General features: G+C 44.9%; 1 protein-coding gene and 1 long non-coding RNA gene across 6 annotated transcripts in view; one reads left to right on the forward strand and one right to left on the reverse strand.

Annotated features, from left to right (window-relative positions):
* Positions 1 to 27,038, forward strand: part of THBS2 (thrombospondin 2) — a 1,059,287-nt gene that overhangs the window by 758,776 nt on the left and 273,473 nt on the right. The window lies entirely within an intron of this gene.
* Positions 1,843 to 27,038, reverse strand: part of LOC141054952 (uncharacterized) — a 46,819-nt gene continuing 21,623 nt past the window's right edge. For 3 of the 4 annotated variants that reach the window (XR_012221441.1, XR_012221444.1, XR_012221443.1), the window contains 2 exons: positions 14,681 to 14,859; positions 10,283 to 11,161 (listed from right to left, as the gene is read on the reverse strand). This is a non-coding gene — a long non-coding RNA (uncharacterized lncRNA). Of the gene's footprint in view, positions 2,537 to 10,282; positions 11,162 to 14,680; positions 14,860 to 27,038 lie in introns of those variants that run through there. The other variant, XR_012221442.1, reaches the window with a different exon arrangement.

A 27,038-nucleotide genomic window follows, 5' to 3' on the forward strand; every position in this document is an offset into this window, starting at 1 on the left:
ATATGCCCCTTTGCGAAGGCTCTCTTTGATATACTCTTTCATTGCTTGGCGCTCAGGCCCGGACAAATTAAACAAACGAGCCTTGGGTAATTTGGCTCCAGGTATTAAATCAATGGCACAATCATATGGTCTACAGTTGTGGCCAAAAGTATTGACACCCCTGCAATTCTGTCAGATAATACTCAGTTTCTTCCTGAAAATGATTGCAAACACAAATTCTTTGGTATTAGTATCTTCATTTAATTTGTCTTAAATGAAAAAACACAAAAAGAATTGTCCTAAAGCCAAACTGGATATAATTCCACACCAAACATAAAAAAGAGGGTGGACAAAAGTATTGGCACTGTTCGAAAAATCATGTGATGCTTCTCTAATTTGTGTAATTAACAGCACCTGTAACTTACCTGTGGCACCTAACAGGTGTTGGCAATAACTAAATCACACTTGCAGCCAGTTGACATGGATTAAAGTTGACTCAACCTCTGTCCTGTGTCCTTGTGTGTACCACATTGAGCATGGAGAAAAGAAAGAAGACCAAAGAACTGTCTGAGGACTTGAGAAACCAAATTGTGAGGAAGCATGAGCAATCTCAAGGCTACAAGTCCATCTCCAAAGACCTGAATGTTCCTGTGTCTACCTTGCGCAGTGTCATCAAGAAGTTTAAAGCCCATGGCACTGTGGCTAACCTCCCTAGATGTGGACGGAAAAGAAAAATTGACAAGAGATTTCAACGCAAGATTATGCGGATGTTGGATAAAGAACCTCGACTAACATCCAAACAAGTTCAAGCTGCCCTGCAGTCCGAGGGTACAACAGTGTCAACCCGTACTATCCGTCGGTGTCTGAATGAAAAGGGACTGTATGGTAGGAGACCCAGGAAGACCCCACTTCTTTCCCCAAGACATAAAAAAGCCAGGCTGGAGTTTGCCAAAACTTACCTGAAAAAGCCTAAAACGTTTTGGAAGAATGTTCTCTGGTCAGATGAGGCAAAAGTAGAGCTTTTTGGGCAAAGGCATCAACATAGAGTTTACAGGAGAAAAAAAGAGGCATTCAGCGAAAAGAACACGGTCCCTACAGTCAAACATGGTGGAGGTTCCCTGATGTTTTGGGGTTGCTTTGCTGCCTCTGGCACTGGACTGCTTGACCGTGTGCATGGCATTATGAAGTCTGAAGACTACCAACAAATTTTGCAGCATAATGTAGGGCCCAGTGTGAGAAAGCTGGGTCTCCCTCAGAGGTCATGGGTCTTCTAGCAGGACAATGACCCAAAACACACTTCAAAAAGCACTAGAAAATGGTTTGAGAGAAAGCACTGGAAACTTCTAAGGTGGCCAGCAATGAATCCCATAGAACACCTGTGGAGAGATCTAAAAATGGCAGTTTGGAGAAGGCACCCTTCAAATATCAGGGACCTGGAGCAGTTTTCCAAAGAAGAATGGTCTAAAATTCCAGCAGAGCATTGTAAGAAACTCATTGATGGTTACCGGAAGCGGTTGGTCGCAGTTATTTTGGCTAAAGGTTGTGCAACCAAGTATTAGGCTGAGGGTGCCAATACTTTTGTCTGGCCCATTTTTGAAGTTTTTGTGAAATGATCAATGTTTTGCTTTTTGCTTCATTCTCTTTTGTGTTTTTTCATTTAAGACAAATTAAATGAAGATAATAATGCCAAAGAATTTGTGTTTGCAATCATTTTCAGAAAGAAACTGAGTATTATCTGACAGAATTACAGGGGTGTCAATACTTTTGGCCACAACTGTATGTGGTGGGAGCGCCTCAGCCTCGCTTTCGGAAAACACGTCTTCAAAGTCTCTCAGGTACTCCGGAATATCCTCTAGACCGACACACGACACAGATGCAGATTTTATTGGATTAACAAAAGGAATCGGGTTACAAGACAGACCATTATCATTACATCTCCATCGAGTGATCTCCCTCTTCACCCAATTAATGAGAGGATTGTGGCGTTGCAGCCAGGGCATCCCCAATACCAGTCCTGCTGGCAGATTATTCATAATGAAACAACTTAACTTTTCCACGTGGGTGGAACCCACTTTCATAGAGAAAACTTCAGACATAAAGCAAATTCCATCCTGGGTAAGAGGGGATGAATCCACAGCCCCAATTTTAACAGGGTCTTTCAACCTGACTGTCCCTATCTTATTAAGAGACACAACTTGGGCATCAATCAGATTAATGGAGGAACCGCAGTCAAAAAGGCGGTGGTCATAACAGGACCGCCAGCAAGTTCAAATTCAACCTGGAGCACCATCTTTGTAAGAGAGAAAAAATGTACCTGGGAGTCTGGACAACCTCCCCGATTGTTGCCCAGACTCAGTCGTTTCTCTGATGGTTTCACTGAAGAAGGGCAGGAGGGGCAATTCCTTTTCCAATGTCCAGAGGCTCCACAGTAAAAGCATACTACATACTAGGTTGTCTCTACGGTGCCTTCTCTTTCTCCTTAACCGAGACTGACCCAGTCTCCATGGGCTCAGATACAGGTGCAGTGTCACACAATTTGGAGTACAACTGATTCACACTATAGGAACGGAAAAAAGCACAAATAGGGTCTTATCTGAGAAACAGGGTAAGAACCGTATTAAAATTCTACTCACCTGATATAAGAGAGGTATAGCGCATGAAATTATCAGTCAGCTGCCGCACATCCAAAGGTCAAACCAGTGACCGCCGAGACATATAGTTAAATGGAGCTTTTTTATGGATTCAGTGCGCTGCTGAACATGTTTTTTAGAAAAAAGTCAAAGTTCATAAAGAAATAATATTATTTTAAATGGAATAATCGATTTTAATCATGTGATAAGTGTATACGTCACAGTATGAACTTTGACTTTTTTCTAAAAAACGTGACTATTGGCGCCAATTTTTTTCAAATGTCAAGTGTATTTAACTTGTAAGCTATGCTATTTTCTCCTGTATATCATCCCCTGAGGAAGAAGTGATTTGCACTTCAAAATGCGTTGGGAAAAAGAAATGAATAAATCATCGATCTTTTAATGCACGAGTAATTGTGTGTTATGTTCAGCAGTGCACTGAATCCATAAAAAAGCTCCATTTAACTATAATTTTGAGTACAAGGGAGACTCTTGTTGCATCATTCCTCTAGCACAGAGTCTCCAGTCCATACGGACCGCCTGCACCATGGCATCCTCCAAGGTATCAGGAGGAGGATGTAATGCCAGAGCGTCCTGCCGACGGTCAGACAGGCCCCTGCGGAACAACCACCTCAGGGCGGCATCGTTCCAGGATACTTCGGCTGCCCAACGTTCTAAACTCTGAGCAGAACCATTCAGCAGAGTTCCTCCCCTGTGTCACACTCATCACCATATCCTCTGCCAGATGCACTCTATCAGGCTCATCATAGATGTACCCCAGAGCCTCAAAGAACAGATTCACAGACATATGTTCAGGAGCAGAGGAAGAGAGAGAGAAAGCCCATGCCTGTGGAGCCACCCGAAGTAGGGAAATGATGACCCCCACCCTCTGGAACCCGTCCCCGGAGGAGCGGGGCTTTAGGGAAAAAAAAGCTTGCATCCTTCTCTGAAGGACCTAAACTCCCTTTTGTCCCCTAAGAAAGGGTCTGACAATTTGACCGGAGATTTGGGAGATGCTAATGACACATCTCTACCCCCAGAACTCGGAGCCCCTGCAGCGACAGCCCCCTGCACAGTATTCACCAACTGTTGCTGGGTATGGGCCATCGTGCACTGTTCCACATTGAGCTTATGGAACATTTGGGTCAGGTGCTTGACCTGATCAGCTAAAGCTTGCATGGGATCCATGAGGAAAACACCGTTTTTCCCTCAGAGAGAAAAAAAACTAAAATGGTCAGCTATAATGTCAGGAACACTGCACTGCACTTGCTCACTGGGCCAGTGCGCGTGTCCTGAGTAGAAAAACTGTGCACAAAGATACCTGTGGAACAGGGTAGCAGCGGTGAAGATGCATGCTTCAGACTAAGAGGACCTGAAGCACATGACTGCTGAGGGCGTGGTCTAAACTCCAGAGAGCTAGGAGCTGAGGAAAACTCCTAAAAGGGTAACCGGGACAGTGTTACCAAGGGGCATAGACAGAGATGTAAACCAGACCAAGCCGCAGTCAAAGCACGAGATAGCACAACAGTACCAAAGGATTAAACAGAATGGATAGTCAGGACGAAGCAATAGATCAGTAAACCAGAACGGATAATAGACGGTACAATAGGGGCAAACGGTAACGGAGTAACGATAGCCAAGCCAGGCGGTCAGAACCGGAGAAGACAATAGTACCAAAATGTGAGAGAGAACAGAGTGAGGGGACAGACCGGGTCATACACGGGAAGCAAACAAGCAATGCAGAATACACGCACACCAGGGGTCAGACACACAGCCAGAACAACAGTATAGCTGACAGGGAATCCTAGTCTGGAGTGGGTATAAATACCCCTCCCAGATCCAAAGGGAGGCCAGCAAAAATTAACCCTGTGAGAACAGGACATTAACCATGTCCTATACCATGATACCAGCAAGGAGTGGGAGACAGGTGCTGGTTAATAAAGGGTGATACAATCACCTGACCCAAGACAAACCCAGCACCAGAGGAAAAAGAGCAGCAGCCAGGACACTACATAAAATGGCTGATAGTCACAAACTAAACAGATTCTAACAATTCCCTTGTGCACTCCTGTTGTATGTGTGAGTATATTTGTATGTTTGGCAGTTTTCGTTATCCCTGTTGGTATTAACTTGTTAGTCTGGTTAGTGTATTACGGTACACTACTACTCCCCTCTTCCCTGGGTGGGGGAAGGGTACAGACTGAGGACAGATTCAGAAGATAAGGCAAGATATGTGGCCCTGGCGTCTTCATCATCAGAAGTAATCCAGGTAACAGGGCAAGCTAGGGCGCCATTAACGTTAGGGACAGGGAGGGAGCCCCTGGTCCCGGGACACACGATAATAGAATCGTGACATTAGCTTTGACCAGTTTTTGATCTAGTATGGATCCTATCACTGCTCAGACAGGGCAACTGCAGCAGTTCTGCCTGGAGGAGACAGATCTACACACTGTCATTTTACAACTCCCTGATACATCAGGTTTGGGGACCATGACTCCTATGCAACCCTTAATGGAGCCCAAAATCGCTTTGCCTGACATGTTATCTGTGAAGCGTGACAAGTTTGTTGTTTTCAGGGCGTACTGTAAACTATACTTCAGGTTACATCCTTGTTCCTCTGGAACCGAGGAGCAAAGGGTTGAGATAATCTCGCTCCTTCAGGGTGACCCCCAAAGCATGGGTATTCTCTCTCCTCCCAATCGCTCCAGATGGTGAAGGTATTTTTTCTGGTGCTGGGTAATATATACGACAACCCTGACTGCGTCTCCCTGGCTGAGTCCACACTATGTAAGCCTTAGTAAGGAGACCGGCCGGTGGAGGAATATTGCTCCGAGTTTCGGAGGTGGTCCACAGACACTAACTGGAATGACCCCGCAATCCATAGCCAGTTCTGTGAAGTGCTATCAGTAAGTGTGAAGGATGCCTTAGCCCTGTATGAGACTCCAGTTTCCCTTGAAGCGGCCATGTCTCTGGCTGTCCGGGTGGATTGTCATCTTCGCCAGAGACTTAGTGTCACCCCAATGTGTGGGAGGTCGGGGATAAGGGAAACCTGGTTAGAGTTATCTGAGGAATGCATGCAGTTGGGTGGGGCAACTCATTCTGGAAAGCAGTCTTGTTCACTGCAAAGAGGGAGTATGTTTTTAATGTGGTAGAAAGAGTCATTTTATGGGCACGTGTCCTTCCCTATCTCATAGTAAACGGATGCCGAAAAACTAAGGAGCCCGAGTTGTGGAGATGTTAACAACCCGGGTGTTCCAATCTCCTCCGTGGATAGGGCACATTTTTTTCTGCTGGCTGAAATCCATCTGGGCAAAAATAAGGTGATTAGTTGTGCATTTCTGGACAGTGGGTGGGGTTTAATTTGATGGATGCTATGTACTGTACAATGCACACTGTCCAGACTTATACTCATAATCGCCATTGACCCCGCACCCTTGAGATAAGTGTATTTTACTCAAGCCGTCCGAGGGTTACAGCAACAGGTGGGTGCCATGCACTCAGAAGGTATTGACTATTAGGTGCCAGAGGGTTTGCCCTGTCCTGTGTTTCTTGGACTTCCTTGTCTCACTCTGCACAACCCTGTGGTAGATTGGCAGACTCGGGAGGTGGTAAAATGAAGTCAGTATTGTTAATGACAATGCTTGGGCACCTGGCTTGCAAGGGTGGATACCCAGTATATGCCTAAATGCATGTCTGACTTTAGGGATGTGTTCTCCCAGCAGGGGTGCCAATAACTTCTTCCCCATCATCTTTATGACTGCACCATTAATCTTGTCCCAAGTTGACAAAGAGCAGACTATATAATATCTCAGGGGCAGGCCATGAAGGCCTATATTGCGGAAAGTTTAGCATATCAGATTATCCTTATATTCCCCATTGCTGCTTGCTTTTTCTTTGTAAAAAAAAGAAAGTCGGGGGGTTACACCCCTGCCTAGATTCCCGCAAACTCAATCAGATCACAGTCCAGGATCCATATCTGTATCTGCTTTTTCTCTCCTGGACTTCTGTAGCGCCAATGTCTCTGCATTCCCTTCCCCAGTAGAGATACTGACTATCCCACCGCCACAGCCCTGCACTTCCCACTCCGCCTCCTGGATTGTCTCCGGCGCTTCTGTTCTTCGCTTCCTTCCCCAACAGAGGAACTGACATACTTACCTCAGCAGTCCCGAGCCCTATCCTATTTCTCCTGCAGCTGCCTGGGGTCTTCGCACTGCTCACAAATCTCCAGACTCCGAGCTTAGGGCACGCGCGTACGGCCCTGGCTTCTTAAAGGAGAGCGACCGCCATCCTAAAGTGTCCTCAGCCAATGGCTGGGGAGTACTTATTATTTAAGCCACTTCCATCAGGTGGGAGGTGCCTGTGCAATGTTGTGTGTTCCTAACATCCTTATCAGATCCTAGGTCCCAGCACTAGTATTCTTGAATTACAGCCCGTCATTCAGCCGTGCCCACCAAGCCCGTCTATCAACCGTGCCCGCCAGCCTGCCTATCCACTGACCCAGTCTGCACTTGCCAGTGCATATCTTCTCATCAGACGGTCCGGTCTGCATACGTGGTACCTATTGTTCTACTCCACCTGCCTGCATCTATTGGACATTCCCTTGGGCCGCCACAGCTACCCGTTCCTAAGGGATCAGCTGCCATCTACCCAAGGTCAGTCCTGGAGTAGCACTTGGACCACCTCCCTTGTCTCTCCTTCGATCTTGGTGTCGTTAGCTGCTGTTATCTGTAGTCAGATTGGCTGAGGCTCCTTCACACTCCCCTCAAGGTCTTTCTTGGGCTCCAGAAAATTGATTCCACCACCCAGCCCATTACAGTTTGCACAGGCCATGGAATCTACTGGCTCTCAGGCATCCTCCATCTCGGACCTATACCAGGATCAGCAGGATAAGATTCTATCCTACAGACGGTGAATACCCGACTTGCTATGCTGGCAGTTCTGGCTGCATCTACATCTTCTCAGGCGACAGTCTTCACGACAGTGACCAATTAGGCCACCAGTTACGTACCTGGTTTTGAACTGCATTTGTCAGTGCCCCAATGCAATAGCAGAGATCCCACCCTGTGACGGGGTTCTGCGTTTTGCTCCACACTCCTGCAGTTCTACCTTTTGCTCCGCACTTCTGCAGCTCTGCCTTTGCTCGGCACTCTTGCGGCTCTGCCTTTGCTCTGTGCTCTTGTGGCTTTGCCTTTGCTCCACGCTCCTTGCGTTTCAGCTCGCTGCACTGCAACCAGTGACTCTGTTCTGCTCGCCGCTTCTCCAGTCTGAACAGGTTCCCATAAACCACCAATTCCAGTCCATGTCTTTGTCCTTCCCTATTCGGTACCAGCTCCTCCCCTTCCTGTATCCCACTCATACCTGCCTATGTTCCTGTTCAACCCATAATGGTTCCAGTCCCGCCAGCCGTGCCTGCCTGTCCTGCCAGAGTGCTAGCCGTGCCCGCCTGTTCTGCCAGAGTGCCAGCCGTGCCCGCCTGCCAGTGTCTCAGCCGTGCCCGCCTGTCTGCCAAGAGTACCAACCGTGTTTGCCATTGAATCAGTTGTGCCTGTCTGTACTTGCCCGCACTACACATAGTGTTTTTTCCACAATGGGATCAGCAGCCACAGCCACACACCACCCTGGAGTGGTACCTGGCATCTACCTGCTGCACAAGCCTGACCTCACCATCAGAGGCTCCAGTGAACACCAAGGTAGCTGCTTAGTCACGCCCCTTCCAGGGTAGTCTGGTTTATTGCACAGTGGGGCCACACCCCCATGCTCGCGCCATCCTGTCAGGGCGTGAGCATTACAGAAGTTGAGTCTACGTTTTTTGCTTTCATGGTTTCCGCTCCATATCTTCTCAGATAGAGGCGTCCAGTTTACTTCCCGCTTCTGGAGGGCCACCTGCAATCTGCTCAATGTCTCCCTGGATATCTCTTTGGCTTACTAAACTCAGTCCAATGGTCAGGTGGAGTGAGTCAGTCAATTTCTGACCAACTTCCTGCGGCACTTTGTCAATGCACACTATATTGACTGGCCCGAACTGCTGCCATGGGCCGAGTTTTCGTATAGCAATCACGTGATTAAATCTGCAGCTAAAACTCAGTTGTTTTTTTAGTGTACGGACAACACCCCAATGTTCCGTTTTCTATTTCCACTACCTTTGTTATACTTGCTGCTAAATCCCTCATCAAAAGATTTTTCTAAGATCTGAGAGGACATCAGGTCTACACTTTTGAGGTCCTCAGAGTGGATGAAGAGGCATGCAGACAAGAGACAACTGGATCCGCCTCTGTTCCACCTGGGGGACAAGGTCTGGCTGTCATCTAAGTATGTCCGTCTCAAGGTACTCTCCCATAAATTGGGTCCTCATTGGTCCATTTGAAGTTCTGAGACAAATCAATCCCATGGCCTGCAAACTCAAAGTTCCAGGCTTCTTATAAATTCCCATTTCTTTTCATGTGTCTCCTATCAAACCTGTTGTCCTCAGTCCTTTTTTTCGAGATCTCACAACCATTCCTGCTCTGGTCAGCACTGAGGAAGTTTTTGAGGTTGAGAACATTCTGGCTACCAAAAGGGTAAGAGGTAAAACCTTTTTTCTTGTTGATTGGAAGGGGTTTGGCCTAGAGGAGAGGTCCTGGGAACCCAGGTAGAATATCCATGCCCTTCTACTGGAGAGGTTCCTTGCAGACTTGAAAAAGAGAGGGCGTTAATAGGGAGGTACTGTAACATCCGTGTCTCTGTATTCCCTTCCCCAGCAGAGACACCAACGCTGTCACAACCGCAGCCCTGCACCTGCCGCTCCACCTCCTGCCTTGTCTCCAGCGCCTCTGCTCTCCACTTTCCTCCCCAGCAGAGGCACCAACATACTTACTGCCGCAGTCCCACTCCCTATCCTTGTTCTCCTGCAGCTGCGTGAGATCATAGATCCCCGGGCAGCTGTGCCCACCAGCCTGTCTATCAGCCATGTCCGCCAGCCTGTCTACCAGCCTGCCTATACCCCGACCCAATCTGCATCTGCTAGTGCTCATCTCATCATATGTTCCGTCTGCATCCATAGTACCTGTCGTTCTACTCTGCCTGCATCTATTGGACATCCCCTCGGGTCGTTCCAGTCACCCGTTCCTAGAGGGTCAGCTGCCATCTACCAAAGGTCAGTCCTGGAGTAGCATCTGGACCACCTCCCTTGTCTCTTCTCGAATCTCTGTGTCATAAGCTGCTGTGTATCCGTGGTCAGATTGGGTGAGGCTCCTTGTCACGCCCTTCCAGGTCTTTCTTGGGTTCCGGCACATTGGTTCTACCACTTATGCCGTTACAATCTCTTTAATCAGATTGAAGGAGCAAAATGGATTTCTAAACTGTGATGCCATTTAGGTTGCTGAATGCACCCGCCGTCTTTCAGCACTTTGTAAATGACATTTAGTCACCTGTTTGGTAGATTTTTTGTAATCTATCTTGATGACATATTCATTTATTCACCTGATCTTGAGTCACATACGGTACATGTCAGGCAGGTCTTACAGATACTCAGAGACCAGAAATTATTTGTCAAAAAAGAGAAGTTACACATTGGAGAAAAAAGGATTTAGTTCTGCTCACCCCTCATTGATGCTGCAGCAAGGTCCGAGCAAGGACACGTTGCACTTGGACGTTTTGGAATACTTCATAGAAAAAGGAAAGTTCAGCTCAAGGAGTAAAATCCAGAATTTTCTTTATTTATTTCATTAAAATACAGGCATGGCTGCTATAGTCATCATTGCGGTTTTTACCCTGACATGGGATAGCCGCACAGAAAGTGCCCAGGAGGTTCTGTACGCGTTTTGAGCGGTATACGCTCTTAGACTCAGAATATCCCCAGAGCTAACACAGCAGAATATCAAGAAAGTGCACAGGTGCACATAATTCATTATTTAAAATAGACACAGAGAAAAAAAAAAACACAACAGGACTGTATCCAAAAAAAACCCACAATATAAGTGAAGTATACATGACATTAAATTAATATATCACATCAACAATAAAACAAAAAAAATCTTTATTTGAATATGATTAATAATAAAGCATAAACTCTTTCCTCAAATTCATACCCATAGGTGTTCGTGTATCAAGAAGGTAAATCCAAAAAAAAAGAGAAGTGTATGTTTTTGGTTGAGGAGATCCCTTTTCTAGGATGTGTGGTATCATTCACCAGTTTTCAAGTGGATCCGAAGAAAGTCTTGGTGGTACTGGATTGGAATCGTTTTGAGGATTTGAATGTGTTACAAAGGTTTTTGAGTTTTGCCAACTACTACAGTGAATTCATAAAAAACTTTTTGGTAGTGGCCAAATCTCTGATGGATATGAGCAGGAAAGTGACAGACTTTTCCAAGTGGTCCAATCCGGCCAGGGAGGCGTTCAATACCTTGAAGGAGTGTTTTGCATCTGAGCCAATTTTTATACAGCCTGACGTCACTCAGCCTTTTGTTGTAGAAGTTGATGCATCAGAAGTGGGGGTGGGGACTGTATTGTCACAGGGTGCGTCTCCTGGTAAATGGTGTCCATGTGCATACTTTTCTAAAAAAAAAACCTGTCATCTGCAAAGAGAAATTATGACATTGGTAACAGGAACTCTTGACAATCAAATGGACCTTTGAACAGTGGCATAACTTTATGGAGGTAGCAGTTCATCCGGTTATGGTAAGCACTGATCATAAGAATCTTTTATACCTAGAGTCTGCAAAGCATCTAACGCTTTGACAGTCAAGATGGGTGTTGTTCTTCACCAGGCTTAACTTTTTAGTTGCAAATAGGCCAGGGAACAAGAACATTTAGGCAGATGCCTTATCTCTTTGTTTTCCTGAGGGTGGAGATAATTGTGAATGAGTACCTATGCTACAAAAAGCGGTGGTTATTGCGTCTATATGCTCAGATCTTCTGTCCGTTAAGTAAACTGTTTGTGCCTGTGAGTCTCCATCTGAGAATTCTTAGTGAACATCATGATTCCATCTTCGCTGGACATCCCGGTAATAAAGCCACCACAGATCTTCTTACTCAGCCTTTTTTGTGGTCAGAAGTACATCAGGATGTCTGGGAGTATGTGCAGATGCTTCTCACAAAATTAGAATATCATCAACAAGTTAATTTATTTCAGTTCTTCAATACAAAAAGTGAAACTCATATATACAGTGATTACAAACAGAGGGATCTATTTCAAGTGTTTATTTCTGTTTATGATTATGGCCAATGAAGTTATTATCTTAGTGAATTAGAATACTTTATAACAGCAGCTTAAAAAATTATTTTAAAATCCGAAAAATTTGGCTACTGAAAAATATGTTCAGTAAATGCACTCCATGCTTGGTCGGGGGTCCTTTTGAATCAATTACTGCATCAATGCGGTGTGGCATGGAGACAATCAGACTGTGGCCCTGCTGAGATGTTATGGAAGCCCAGGTTGATTTGATACCAACCTTTAGCTCATCTGCATTCTTGGATCTGGTGTCTCTCATCTTCCTCTTGAAAATAAAGACTATGGGGTTAAGGTCAGGTGAGTTTGCTGGCCAATCAAGCACAGTGATACTGTTGTTTTTAAACCAGGTATTGGTACTTTTGGCAGTGTGGACAGGTGCCAAGTCCTGCTGGAGAATGAAATTTCCATCAAAAAAACCTGTCAGCAGAGGGAAGCATGACGTGGAAGTGGACCTACACAAGCAGATGACATGGCTCCCCAAACCTTCACTGATTGTGGAAACTTCACACTAGACCTCAAGCAGCTTGACTTATGTGCCTTTCCATTCTTCCTTCAGACTCTGGAACCTTGATTTCCAAATGAAATTTAAAATTTACTTTCATCTGAAAACAACACCTTGGACCACTGAGCAACAGTCCAATTCTTTTTCTCCTTGGCCCAGGTAAGACGCTTCTGGCTTTGTCTATTGGTCATGAGTGGCTTGACACAAGGAATGTGACACTTTTAGCCCATACGTCTGATATGTCTATGTGTGGAGGCTCTTGAATCAATGACTCCAGCAGCAGTCCACTCCTTGTGAATCTCTCCCAAATTTTTGAATGGCCTTTTCTTAACAATCCTTTCAAAGCTGCGGTTATCACGCTTGCTTGTGCACCTTTTTCTTCCACTCATCTTTCCAGCACTTTGTGAACAGCCAGTTTCTTTAGCAAAGACTATTTTTGGTTATCCATCCTTGTGGAGTGTGTCAGAGACTGCCTTCTGGATATCTGTCAAGTCAGCAGTCTTCCCCATGATTGTGAAACCTACTGAAACAGACTAAGGGACCTTTTTAAATGCTTAGGAAGCCTTTGCAGGTATTTTTTTGTTAATCTAATTTACTGAGATAATGAGTTTTGGGTTTTCATTGGCTGTAAGCCATAATCATCAACATTTACAGAAATAAACACTTGAAATAAATCAATCTGTTTATAATGGCTCTATATAATATAGAGTCATTTTTGTATTGAAGAGCTGAAATAAATTAACTTTTTGATGATATAATTTTGTGAGAAGCACCTGCCTGCAGTGTCTGTGCGTGTACTAAAACCTTTCATACTCGTCCGTCTGGGTCTCTCCAACCATTGGAGATTCCCAGTAGACCTTGGATTCATTTATTAGTCGATTTTATCACTGATCTACCAGTGTCGGCAGGTAATACTGTAAGTTTTACAAAAATTTTCCAAACAAAATTGATCATGTAGTGATGTAAAGATATCCCTATAACTATATACCAATGAATAGTAAAAAGTAAATGGATACTGGAAACTCCACCACAAGATATCTACCCAAAAAGAGACTAGGAGTATAAACCAGATTATAAAAAATAGGAAATTTTATTAACAATAACAAAAAACAATAAAATGTAGCATAGAAAAAAGTGCAAAGGCACATGGTGTCAGAACACTACCTATAAATGTGCATGGAAGCAGGCTGGGAACTAAGATTTAACCTAAGTAAAAGTATAGCATATAATACTGCTTGATTATAATATGACCTAGATGTCAAAAATCCTAATAAAAAGAGAGTGTGCACCCAATAAAGGGTAATGGTAACAACCATCAAATATGAATGTATCGCATCATCTTAGATCATAAAACAGTAGATAAAGAAGGTATCTTACCCATAGTAACCTTAGTGCACAGATGTAGGTAGGAGCAGCCCCAACGCGCATTTCGCATTGACTTCCTCGGGGGGCTGTGACTCCCTGTGTGAATGTGCTGCATTATATAGAGACTAGGAATGCTGGAAGCCATAGCTACACATAATGAATACCGGAGGATCAGCTGTGTGTGGGGCTGACAATGGTGCAGCGCCTACACAATGATACCAAGCATACTTAATAATATAGTGTCCACATAGTATGGCCAGCTCTGCGGGATAATCCTGTCAGGGGCAGGTTCTTATTCGGCGCATGCACAGGGTTTGTGTTTACCAGCGTCATCAGTGACATTGCTTCGGGCGCTCGCAGTTACGCGATGGATCAGGGTAAATCCCCTGTGACGTCAGCAGATCCACACATCACAGTCGAGCACCATTGGCAATGCCGATACCTATCCGGCACAGTGTGCATGCTTTCAATCCGTCCACCATCTTAATAAGGGGCACAAGTGCTGGCAAAGCAGAAAATGAAGATATATAACAAAGAAATATGAAGAAAGTGGCAGGTATAATCTAAAACCCGCAGATGACCATAATACTAAAAAAGGAGGAAGAAAAAAAAAATATGAATGGGAACGATAAAGTGACAAGTGCAAAATATGAAGGATGAGGGTAAAAAGGAAAACAAAAGCTAAAAGATACCAATACATGATGGTTTTCATAATTAAGCCACCTAATATGAATATATATATACTCATGTATATACTGTATATATTTATAGACAATATAAGATACACTAACAATAGCAAATAATAAGTGGGCTATCAAGGAATAATATTCCACTTAGGGAAGACATAATATATATATATATATATATATATATATATATATATATATATATATATATATATATATATATATATATATATATATAAATAAAGAATTTTACAATCAACATGTGCAACATATTAGTACAAATCTATGTGTGAGATGAAAGAACTATTACCGGTAATAAAGTCCCCAATATTTTCTTATGTACAGTTGATAACAGTACAAAGACATTTCAGGGTTCTTTGGATAGATGGTCTCCATAGAATATGCAGTCACAGATTGCTTGAATAGGTACGAGAAATGGCAGGGATTCCACATGGGATACATCAATAAATTCAGATTGTGGAAAACCTACTAGAATAAAAAAGAACAATGAGAAAGAGTAAAATAAAACACACAGATTAAAAAAACAAAAACCAAGGGGTTCGGAGCTCATGAACAAGGAAAGAGGAGAGGGCAGAATGACTCCACCAGGATCTATCTAGAGAAAGCAGGCAAAGCAAATTTGTTTGTTTAGTCCTGCCGGAGTCATAGTGCCCGATTTAGCAATCCAGTGGCACTCAAGTTGGGCTAGTTTTTTCTTCATGTCCCCACCTCTTATCCCACCTTGCACTCTGTCTATTTCCTTTACTTTCAAATCTTTAGGATTGCAATTATGGTGCAACCTAAAATGGCATGGGATAGTTTTAAGCATTGTGATGTCATTTGCTTCTCGTGCTACCACAATGTCTCTAACATGTTTTTTTGGAAGTGCATTGAGCAGCAAGGTGGTGTGCTGGTAAAAGGGGAAAAAAAAACAAAAAACTTTTAAATCTTCTGCCTGAGCGAGTGTGAATGAGCTGAGTGTGACCTGAGCGCAAGTGCGAACTGTGGTAAGTGTGTGACTTGAGATTCAGTGACTTTGAATTCAGGGAGTTTCCAAGGGAGGTCTTACTGAATTGCTGTTATATTATATTAATACTTTTTTAATTTATTTTTGCTTATCTTATTGTCTGGTGCAATCCCCATTAGGATGTGCTCCACTATTGCCAATGCCATCCAGTGCACGTCTTGCCGCATGTATGAAATCCTTGAACAGCCGGTCGAGGGTGCATATTGCTGTGCGAGATGTGAGCACGTTGTGCATTTGAAAGCCCAGATACTGGATCTAAATGTGCAGCTGGCAACACGGAGATGCATAGACAATATGGAAAGGAGTCTTCTGCTCACTGAGCAGACGCTCAATGGGATAGATGAGGGGGGGATGCTAGGGGGGATGCTAGGTTGGAGCTGCAGGACAATGAAGCAGCTAGCTGGGTGACAGAAGGCGGGGTAGAGGGAAGAGCACCAGGGAGGCTAGTCCTGCTCTAGCACACCCCAATAAGTTTGCTAAGTTGGCAGATGAGGGGAGTGTTAGTGCAGGAGTAGCACTGCTGCAGCAAGGCATGTCCTCTGAAAGCCGGAGGAGTGTCTGCTCCAGTAAGGGGGGAAATAGGAGAGCAGGGCAGGTCAGACAGCTTCTGGTAGTGGGAGACTCAATTATTAGGGGAACAGATAGGGCAATCTGTCACAAAGACAGGGATCGTCGAACGGTGTGCTGCCTACCTGGCGCTCGAGTCCGACACATCGCTGATCGGTTTGACAGATTACTGGGAGGGGCTGGTGAGGATGCAGCGGTCATGGTGCACATTGGCATAAATGACAAAGTTAGAGGTAGGTGGAAGGTCCTTAAAGATGATTTCTGGGAATTAGACTGTAAGCTTAAAGCAAGGACCTCCAAGGTGGTATTTTCGGAAATACTTCCTGTACCACGTACCACGCCAGAGAGGCAATGGGAGATTAGGGAGGTTAATAAGTGGCTCAGGAATTGGTGTAGGAAGGAGGGGTTTGGGTTCCTGCAGAACTGGGCCGACTTCTCAGTTAGCTACAGGTTCTACGCTAGGGACGGGCTGCACCTCAATGGGGAGGGTGCAGCTGTGCTGGGGGAGAAAATGGCTAGAAGGTTGGAGGAGTATTTAAACTAGGGACGGGGGGAGGGTATTCCTTTTATAGGAGGGGAAGACAGTGCACATAGAGACCTGGGCACAAATAATGACATTGGGGGTGGGGGTGGCATGGGGGGGTGGGGTTAGAACAGTTAATAATTTAAGAAAGAATAGAGGTACAGAGAGATACATAAAGTGCATGTATACTAATGCCAGAAGCCTCGCAAACATGATGGAGGAATTGGAGTTAATGTTGTTGGAACATAATGATGACATGGTGGGGATATCTGAGACATGGCTGGATGAGAGCCACGACTTGGCAGTTAATTTACAGGGCTATAGTCTGTTCAGAAATAACCGAACAAATAGGGGAGGGGGAGGTGTGTGTTTATATGTAAAATCATCCTTAAAACCCATCCTTCGTGATAATATATATGAATCTAATGAAAATGTAGAGTCCCTGTGGGTAGAGATAAGGGGAGGGGGGAAAAATAATAAATTACTGATAGGGGTTTGTTATAAGTCTCCAAAAATAATGGAAGCAACAGAGAATATCCTCATAAAGCAAATAGATGAAGCTGCGACTCAAGGAGAAGTCATTATTATGGGGGACTTCAACTACCCTGAAATACATTGGGGAACCGAAACCTGCAGTTCCAGCAAAGGAAATAGGTTTTTGACAACTATGAGAGACAATTACCTTTCACAACTGGTTCAGGACCCAACAAGAGGGGGGGCACTGCTAGACCTAATATTAACCAACAGGCCAGACTGCATATCAAATGTAAGGGTTGAGGGTCACTTGGGTAATAGTGATCACAAATTAATAAGTTTTGATGTATCCTTTAATAAGATGTGTAGTAGAGGGGTTACAAGGACACTAAACTTCAGGAAGGCAAATTTCCAACGGATGAGAGATGATCTTGGTGCAATTAACTGGGACGATATCCTGAGACATAAAAATACACAAAGAAAATGGGAGACATTTATTAGCATCCTGAATAGGACCTGTGCACAATATATACCATATGGGAATAAACATGCTAGAAATAGGAGGAAACCACTATGGCTAAATAGAGCTGTAAGGGGTGCAATAAGAGATAAAAATAAAGCATTTAAAGAATTAAAGCGAGTAGGTAGTGATGAGGCATTAACTAAATACAGAAGATTAAATAAATTCTGTAAAAAGCAAATCAAGACAGCAAAGATTGAGACAGAGAGACTCATTGCCAGAGAAAGTAAACTAATCCCAAAATATTCTTTAACTACATAAATAGTAAGAAACTAAAAAATGATAGTGTTGGCCCCCTTAAAAATAGTCTGGGTGAAATGGTGGATGAGGAAAAAGCCAATATGCTAAATGACTTTTTTTCATCAGTATTTACACAAGAAAATCCCATGACGGTAGAGTTGAGCGAAACGGGTCGAAAAAATTCAAAAGTCGCCGACTTTCGCCAAAGTTGGGTTTCATGAATCGAAACCAGACCTCAGCGTGAGGTCGGCCACAAGGTCGGCGACTTTAGCACCAAAGTCGCGTTTCAAAACATGCTTCAGCGCCCTTTTTCAGCCAATGAGGAAGAACGGACACTGTGGGCAACGTGATGACATAGGCAGCGGTCCCCACCATCTTTGAGAAGGGTATGCAAGTGATTGGCTTGCTTTGGGGGCGTCACAGGGGGTATAAAAGGGCGTGCACGCCGACCGCCATCTTACTTCTGCTGATCTCAGTATAGGGAGAGATGCTGCTGCTGCAGATTCTGTAGGGAGAGCGTTAGGCAGGGAAGAAGACAATAAATCAGCTGCTGCTGCTAGCGATTTTGCCTGTACAACACACCAGTCACTGTGCAGTGCAAGGGGAGGCTATATTTTGGTGGATCAGCTCTGCTGGTTGTTAGGCTGCCTTATAAGGCTACCTGATAGCTGCATTGCTGGTTTCACACTGCTTTGCAAACTGCTTTTTTAAAAGCAATCCTTTTTTTTTTTGTCCTGGTGAGATACTGAGTGTGCATTTTTTCACACCGTACAGCGGTGTACGCTGCTCTCTCAGTACCGTGTAACGGCTGTTATCCCGGCCACAGTGAAGCTAAGGGTGTGACTCTGTAAGGATAAGTCGAGGAGTTGTTCCGTTCTTACAGACCTCCACCTTATAGTTTTGCCTGTTTTTCAAAAAGTCTAGTCTATTTGCTGTTTGATTACATTCAAAACTATAGAGAGACAGCGTGTGTCAGTCCGTATACTAAAAAAACACGGAGCTTGACAATTTAACATACACCGGACAGCGGTGTACGTGCACGCTGCTCTCTCAGTACCGTGTAACGGCTGTTATCACGGCCACAGTGAAGCTAAGGGTGTGACTCTGTAAGGATAAGTCGAGGAGTTGTTCCGTTCTTACAGACCTACACTCTAGGGAGATTCCAATCCTGCCCTGTCCTATATAACATTTTTCACACCTGCCAAATTCATCCTGTCATACAGCGGTGTGATATACACTGGGCCTGACACAATACATCAGTGTCCAGAAGTGTGTAAGGACAATCCATTTCTGCCGTCCTATGTCACATTTTTCACACCAGCCAAATTCAGCCTGTCATACAGCGGTGTGATATACATTGGGCCTCACACAATACATCAGTGTCCAGAAGTGTGTAAGGACAATCCATTTCTGCCGTCCTATGTCACATTTTTCACACCAGCCAAATTCAGCCTGTCATACAGCGGTGTGATATACATTGGGCCTCACACAATACATCAGTGTCCAGAAGTGGTAGGAGAATTAAATTCTCAACTGTCCTATATACACCTTGTACCTTGTTTTACAGTTCCATATCGTTGGTGGAATTGTGGGTACATTTTTCAAAAAATTGAGGAAGTGTGGTGTAAGAGGCCGTGTTAGTGGGCGGGGGTTGCCAGCTGTTAATAATGGTGTTGGTGTTGGATCTGCTGGTAGTGGCAAAAGCAAAATAACACCTAATGCAGGAGGTGTTAAGCCTGCGTCATCGTCTGGCTCCACAAGGCCTCGAAGGCTCCCTTTTCTGGGAGTAGGTAAACCGCTTTTAAAGCCGGAGCTTCAGGAACAAGTTTTGGCCTACATTGCTGACTCGGCCTCCAGCTCTATCGCCTCCTCTTCTGAACTTGTAAAAAATAAAAGCACTGAGTCGTCTTTGGAGGCTCATGGTCATGAACCACACCTTTCTTTGTGTCCTTCACCCCAACCAAAATTGAAGGATGCGGCAGGCCACACAACAGAATACTCCATGGAGCTGTTTTCACATACCATGCCTGGGTTATCAAGTGAAATGGTGAATTACCCAGGCCAAGATGAATCTGACATGGAGTGCACTGATGCACAGCCGCTGAAGGATGATTCTGCTGGTACATTCACTCAGAGCACGACATTGTCCTCGCAGTGTACTGAGCCAGATTCTGACCCTTTTGAAACTCAGGTGCCCCTTCCCGCATGCTATACCACCGTACACGGTGACACAGAGGAAGGTGCACATGACATTGAAGAGGAGGTGACCCAGTTGTTGACCCAGATTGGCATCCATTGGGGGAAGAGGGTGCCGCTGCCAATAGCTCCGAAGAGGAGGAGGAGCATCCGCAGCAGGCATCGACATCGCAACAGCTGTTATCTGGCAGGCACGGAGCAGTCCAAAAACGGGTTACAAAAACCCAAAAAGTTGCTGGACTGCTTGGCCAGACGGTCAAAATAGCACAGCGTGCAAGGACGCAAAATGTCTTCCATAGTAGGAAGAGTGCAGTGTGGCACTTTTTTGAACGAAATCCTAATGATCAGGCCAAGGTTATCTGTAAGAAGTGCACAAAGACCTTTAGCAGAGGTTAAAATCTGAAAAATTTGAATACCAGTTGCATGCTTAGACATTTAACCACCATGCACTTGCAAGCGTGGACGGAACACCAAACCTCAAGTACCACATGTGCAAATGCTCCCAAAGATGGTAGTCAGCAACGCTACATTGTTTCCCCCACTGTAAGCCCACCAGTTAGCACAGCAGCAAATGTTGAGGTGTCGTTGCAAGGCCAAAGCTGTCAGGGAATCACAATGTTATATCAACGAAAGACTGAATCTAGGCCATCAGAAAGAATACCAACTCCATCACCATCATCAACCCTCTCTCAGTCCGCCCTGTCCACCGCTAGTTCCACCATAGGCATCTCTCAAGTCCAGCTCACCCTGCCAGAGACTATGAGTAGGACCAGTGCCAGTACCGACGCCCACAAGTGGGCCCCCCTTGCTTGGGCAGGGCCCCAGCATTTGCAATCTTTACCTCTCCCTGCTCCTCCGCTGTGTAGTCTGGGCCGTCAAATCCATACTGGGCCTGCCTCCTGATGTATAGACATATATTTTGAATGTGTACACTATGCTATCCATACATGTTATCCGGTGATACGGTACCCTTTCTCACCTTTGTGCAATCACGTGTAATCCATACTGGGCCTGACACTGTCTGAGCCTGCCTCCTGATCTATAGACATATATTTTGAATGTGTACACTATGCTATCCATACATGTTATCCGGTGATACGGTACCCTTTCTCACCTTTGTGCAATCACGTGTAATCCATACTGGGCCTGAGAATGGCTGGCGAGCTGTTAAGCAAGCTACAGCACCTGTGGTTTGCACACGTAAGTTTTTCATTTTTTCAGGAATGACAGTTAGGCCTAATTCCGGAACTGCGGTTGACCTGCACTTACTGGGAAATCATCGTTCGCGGGTAATAATTGTAATCCCAGATCCCCATCACTAACGGTGTTCAGCGGGTTATCTGCACCTGTAAGCGACAAACGCTGGCCCTTTCAGTGTAGCGCACATGCAGCCACGGACATGTAAGGGCATGACACACCAGTTATTGGCCAATCTCACGTGCCAGAGCCTCGCGTGTCCCTCTAGTAAGCCGGACTCGGACCGCGGGGCATGACGGAGTCTCGATCGTTAACAGAATTAAGCTTGCAATGTGTGCATCTTTTTTGTTGCTGGATGGTTGAGGTTGCCCGTGTTGAGTCAAATTACGCCGCAGGCTCCACTCCTGGTGGTGCCCTTCTGGACATTCCTTTAAGGTTCAGCTTTGCAACCATACTGCCCACGTAAAACAAACACTTTGCCTTCATGAACGCTGTTTGGAGGGTCGTGACTCGTGGGAATAACGCCGCCCAATCAGTTAACCTGCTAGAGAGATCCTTCGTTGCTCCCAAGCATGACATCACACTCCCTAGGAGGAAGGTAATGCCACTGTGGCGACCGTACTCCTGGGGGCGACACAAGTGCACTGATGCCCAGCCACTGCTCGATGAATCTGCTGGTACATTGACCCAGACCACTACATTCCCCTCGCACTCTACACGGCCTGAATCTGACCCTGATGAAACTCAGGTTACCCTTCCCATATACAGTTCCATCTTACACTGTGACAATGAGGAAGCTGCAGATGAAAGTGCAGGTTCGGCCCACCCGCCGTCAGACACACCACCGTACTATCAGGGGCCCTGTGCCAGTGCCGTCGCCAACGAGTGGGCCCCCCTGCTTGCTCAGGATCACAGCACTTGCAAGGTTGAAATACTGTGCAGTGAGATGGAAGATGGGGACGACGAGGAGTCCAGACTAGTACAGGGATTCCCAAGCGAGGAGACTTATTTCATTGTTTTCAATGTTGGGACAGCAATTTTTGGGGAGCACTATACTCTGGAGAATGATAGATGGGGCCCACCATACACTGGAACATTCCAAAGGTGGACATCAGACACTGGAGCAGCATTTACAGGGCCCATTATACACTAGAGCATTAGAAATGGGGCCCATTATGTATGGAGCATTATTTGGGCCCATAAGACAGTGGAGCTTTATCCATGGGGACCAACATATACTGTAGCATTATGTGGAGCTCATCATATACTGTTTCAAACATTATATGGGACCAATGATTCTGTATGGAGAAATAGATGGGCCTCGTCATGAGATGAAAAAGTGAAGTATTTTTCTTTGTAGTATACCACTATTTCTCTGCCGTATCGGAGCAGCATGAGTTGTGGTATGTGTTAAAGGGGCGCTCTTTCTCCCAGGGCACATGAAAACCTGGAGCCAGCCCTACCCCCCACAACTTTAGCCAAATAACCCCCATTTTTCAGTGCGTAACTAGTATTATGAAGTAAATAAAGGGTGACAAGCTTCAGTAATAAGAATTTATGCTTTTGGCATTTAAATGGGCACTGTAAGTGTGTTTCCTGTCCTCCTCTCACTGCCGACTTTTCTTCCCCATTGACTTACATTGGGTTTCGTGTTTCAGTCGGACCCCCGACTTTTCCCTATAGTCGGCCGATTTCGTTCGACCCGCCTTTTGCGAAAGTCGGGTTTCGCGAAACCCAACTCGACCCGAAAAAAGGCAAAGTCGCTCATCTCTACATGACGGATAATATGATCAGGGATAAAAATTCTCCGTTAAATGTCACTTGCTTAACCCAGCAGGAAGTACGGTGGCGTCTAAAAAAATCACTAAAATTGACAAATCCCCGGTCCCGGATGGGATACACCCCCGAGTACTGCAGGAATTAAGCACAGTCATAGATAGACCATTATTTTTAAAGATTCCATAATAACAGGGTCTGTACCACAGGACTGGCGTATAGCAAATGTGGTGCCAATATTCAAAAAGGGGACAAAAACTGAACTTGGAAATTATAGGCCAGTAAGTTTAACCTCAACTGTGGGTAAAATCCTGGAGGGTTTTCTAAGAGATACTATACTGGAGTATCTGGAGAAGAATAACCTTATGACCCAATATCAACATGGGTTTACATGGGACCATTCCTGTCAGACTAATCTGATAAGCTTTTATGAAGAGGTACGTTCCGGACTGGACCAAGGGAATGCAGTGGATGTGGTGTACATGGACTTTTCAAAATCTTTTGATACGGTGCCACACAAAAGGTTGATACATAAAATGAGAACAATGGGGATAAGGGAAAATATGTGTAGGTGGGTTAAGAGCTGGCTCTGGGATAGGAAACAAACGGTGGTTATTAATGGAGCACACTCAGACTGGGTCACGGTTAGCAGTGGGGTACCACAGGGGTCAGTTTTGGGCCCGCTTCTTTTTAACATATTTATTAATGACCTTGTAGGGGGCATAGAGAGTAGAATTTCAATATTTGCAGATGACACTAAACTCTGCAGGGTAATCAATACCGAGGAGGACAATTTTATATTACAGGAGGATTTATGTAAACTAGAAGCTTGGGCTGATAAATGGCAAATGAGCTTTAATGGGGATAAATGTAAGGTCATGCACTTGGGTAGAACGAACAAGATGTATAATTATGTGCTTAATTGTAAAACACTGGGCAAAACTGTCACTGAAAAAGACCTGGGTGTATGGGTGGACGACAAACTCACATTTAGCGGTCAGTGTCAGGCAGCTGCTGCAAAGGCAAATAAAATAATGGGATGCATTAAAAGAGGCATAGATGCTCATGAGGAGAACATAATTTTACCTCTATATAAGTCACTAGTGCGACCACACTTAGAATACTGTGTACAGTTCTGGTCTCCGGTGTATAAGAAAGACATAGCTGAACTGGAGCGGGTGCAGAGAAGAGCGACCAAGGTTATTAGGGAACTAGGGGGTCTGCAATACCAAGACAGGTTATTACACTTGGGGTTATTTAGTTTGGAGAATCGAAGGCTTAGGGGTGATCTTATTAAAATGTATAAATATATGCGGGGACAATACCAAGACCTTTCTAATGATCTTTTTACTCTTAGACCTGTGACGGGGACAAGGGAGCATCCTCTACGTCTGGAGGAAAGAAGGTTTAAGCATACTCACAGACGCGGATTCTTTACTGTAAGAGCAGTGAGACTATGGAACTCTCTGCCATATGATGTTGTAATGAGTCATTCCCTACTAAAATTTAAGAAGGGACTGGATGCCTTTCTTGAAAAGTATAATATTACAGGGTATATACACTAGTTTCCTTAATATTGCATTGATCCAGGGAGCTAGTCTGATTGCCGTATGTGGAGTCGGGAAGGAATTTTTTTCCCCAATGTGAAGCTTACTGTTTGCCACATGGGTTTTTTTTGCCTTCCTCTGGATCAACATGTTAGGGCAAGTTAGGATAGGATATGGGTTGAACTAGATGGACTTAAAGTCTCCCTTCAACCTTAATAACTATGTTACTATGTTACTATGTTCGCGGACGCGAACACACAATTCGCGTGAGGTGAGACCAATGTACACGAGGTCACAAGTACAGGTTGTATAGTACACGACAAAATTGGTACTACATGAGATGTAGTTTGTGATCCTGTACTCCATTTTATGATAGGAAGAAGAAAAGGTGGTGGACAGAATCATATTCTTGCAGGCCAAACAATCACCACAGGGGTAAAACCCCCATTTTTGTTTTCCTGCACCAAAGAAATCTCTTGGTTTACTCACATAATGGCTCTGAACAAGAATGTTACACAGATTGATGTGGATTTTAAAAAATGGGAGACAGATATTGTATTTACCAAAACTAAAAAATATCAGAGAGATTGTTTGGGCAGACAAAATAATAGGATATATAGATGGAGGAGAAATAAGATAACCATTCCATCAATTTCTAGAGCCAGATCGGTCTCCTCCTCTATTTCATTGGTCGATGAAAAGGCATCCAATTCAGATAAGACCAATAACATAGTTGATAAGAATGACTATAACAAAGAAACATGGCAGAGATGGACTCATAACAGCATTAAATGCAAGATGACATCTCTTCATTTCAAAGACAAAAAATTCAGGAACAATGCCTGAATGAGGTTTCATCCTCAGTTCAGCTCATTTAATAGGAATCGTTCTTCTGGAATACCTGAAGAGGAATGGTTTTCATCATCAATTACGTATGTGTGGCAAGGGGTTCTTGATAATTTGAGGAAGATGGGGTTCAAATATAAATGTGTGGCTGATCAGAAATGTTTTGTGGGTCCGGTACTGTGTGTTCGTGACTTGGTGTAGTTGTCCTCAAAGAACATTAAGTTGAAGGTTCTCTCTTGGAAACTAGGTCCCAGGTTCATCAGTCCTTATAAGATTGTAGCTGTCGTCAATCCCGTAGCATTCGGCCTTGCTTTGCCGCCCACCTTTAGGATCCAGATTGTGTTTCATCGATCTCTACTCAAGAAATACATTGCGTCCTCTGTACTCTGACTGCTACTGCCATCTCGTGTCATTGTGGATGGAAATTTGTAATTTCAGATAGCTAAGGTCGTTGATCCTTGCTTAGTTCGTCGGTCGCTTAAGTATCTGGTTGTCATGGATGTGGTTTGTGGAACCACTGTGGCATGCACTGTGGAGAGCCTGAAGGGGCGTGACTAAGCGATCACCTGAGCCTCTGATGGTGAGGTTAGACTTGGCTCCAGAAGAACACCAGTTTCCACTCCAGGACAGACAAGCAGTCACACAGCAGCTGGACCCAGAAGGACAGACTGGATGGGGCAGCAGGCAGAGCTTGCACCAGAGTGCAGCTGACCAAGCTTGTATCCAAGTGCAGCAGACAAAGCTTGCGTCAGAATGCAGCAAACAGTTTGTGTCAGAGTGCAGCAGACAGGGTCTGCATCAGTGTGCAGCAGGCATGATTTGCATCAGAGTGGAGCAGGCAGGACTTACACTAGAGTGCAGCAGGCAGAATTAGCGTCAGAGCGCAGTAGGCAGGATTTGCACCTGAGTGCAGCGGGGACTGGTATGCAACCTTACGCAACTTACACTGCAAAACAGGAAGGTTGCTCAGGCACCTCTCCAGTGGGAGGAAGCAATATATACTGTACATAATGTCCCACAGCCATTGGCTTGGGAGGAAATAGTAAGTGCATGCACTGACCCTTTTAGAGGGTGGGAATGCACGCTTGTATGCCCTAAGGACATGGCCAGAGGACAGGTTGTAAGAATGCAGAGCATGGGGAAGTGAAGAACTGACCATACCACGGGTGAGTGAAGAGACACGCTGAAGACCCTGCCTGTTTGAGCAGGACTCCGGCGTGGTGCTATCATTGGTACACTGGAAGGGATAAGGTCCTGAAGAGAGGATGTGGGTACCAGTATCTGACGTCCATGCGGCCAGCTTGATCCTGTCTTTTTATGTGGCATACCCTTATAAACCTGGATCTGAGGTTCCGGAGGTCCTTTGTAGAAGGGGGTTACTGTCACAGGTTTACCACAACAGAGAGGAGCCAGAAGACCGCAGCATCTGATTTCTCCTACTCCTGCACTGAATGGAAGCACTTCACCTTCATATTAAACGGTACAAGTTTCTTTTAGCAGTGCAGGGGTTAATCTGCTCAGTTAAGAGCTCCTGGAAGCATTCCTGAGTTAAGGCTCTCAGCTGTGCACTGGAGGTTGTTGTTGGTTATTGGATTGGTTAGTGGATTTATTTATGAATGTTGCTAGGTGTTGAGTGTGTGATAATTCCATTTCTTCTCCTACTTTGGTTTAACCCCATCCTCCAGTACCTGGTGTATTCCTCTGTTGTACGTGTGAATATATTTGGTATTTTTACTTACACCTGTTCATATTACC

This window comes from Dendrobates tinctorius, unplaced genomic scaffold (assembly GCF_039654945.1).
Source record: "Dendrobates tinctorius isolate UK_male_01 unplaced genomic scaffold, ASM3965494v1 ptg000181l, whole genome shotgun sequence".
Lineage (NCBI taxonomy): Eukaryota > Metazoa > Chordata > Amphibia > Anura > Dendrobatidae > Dendrobates > Dendrobates tinctorius.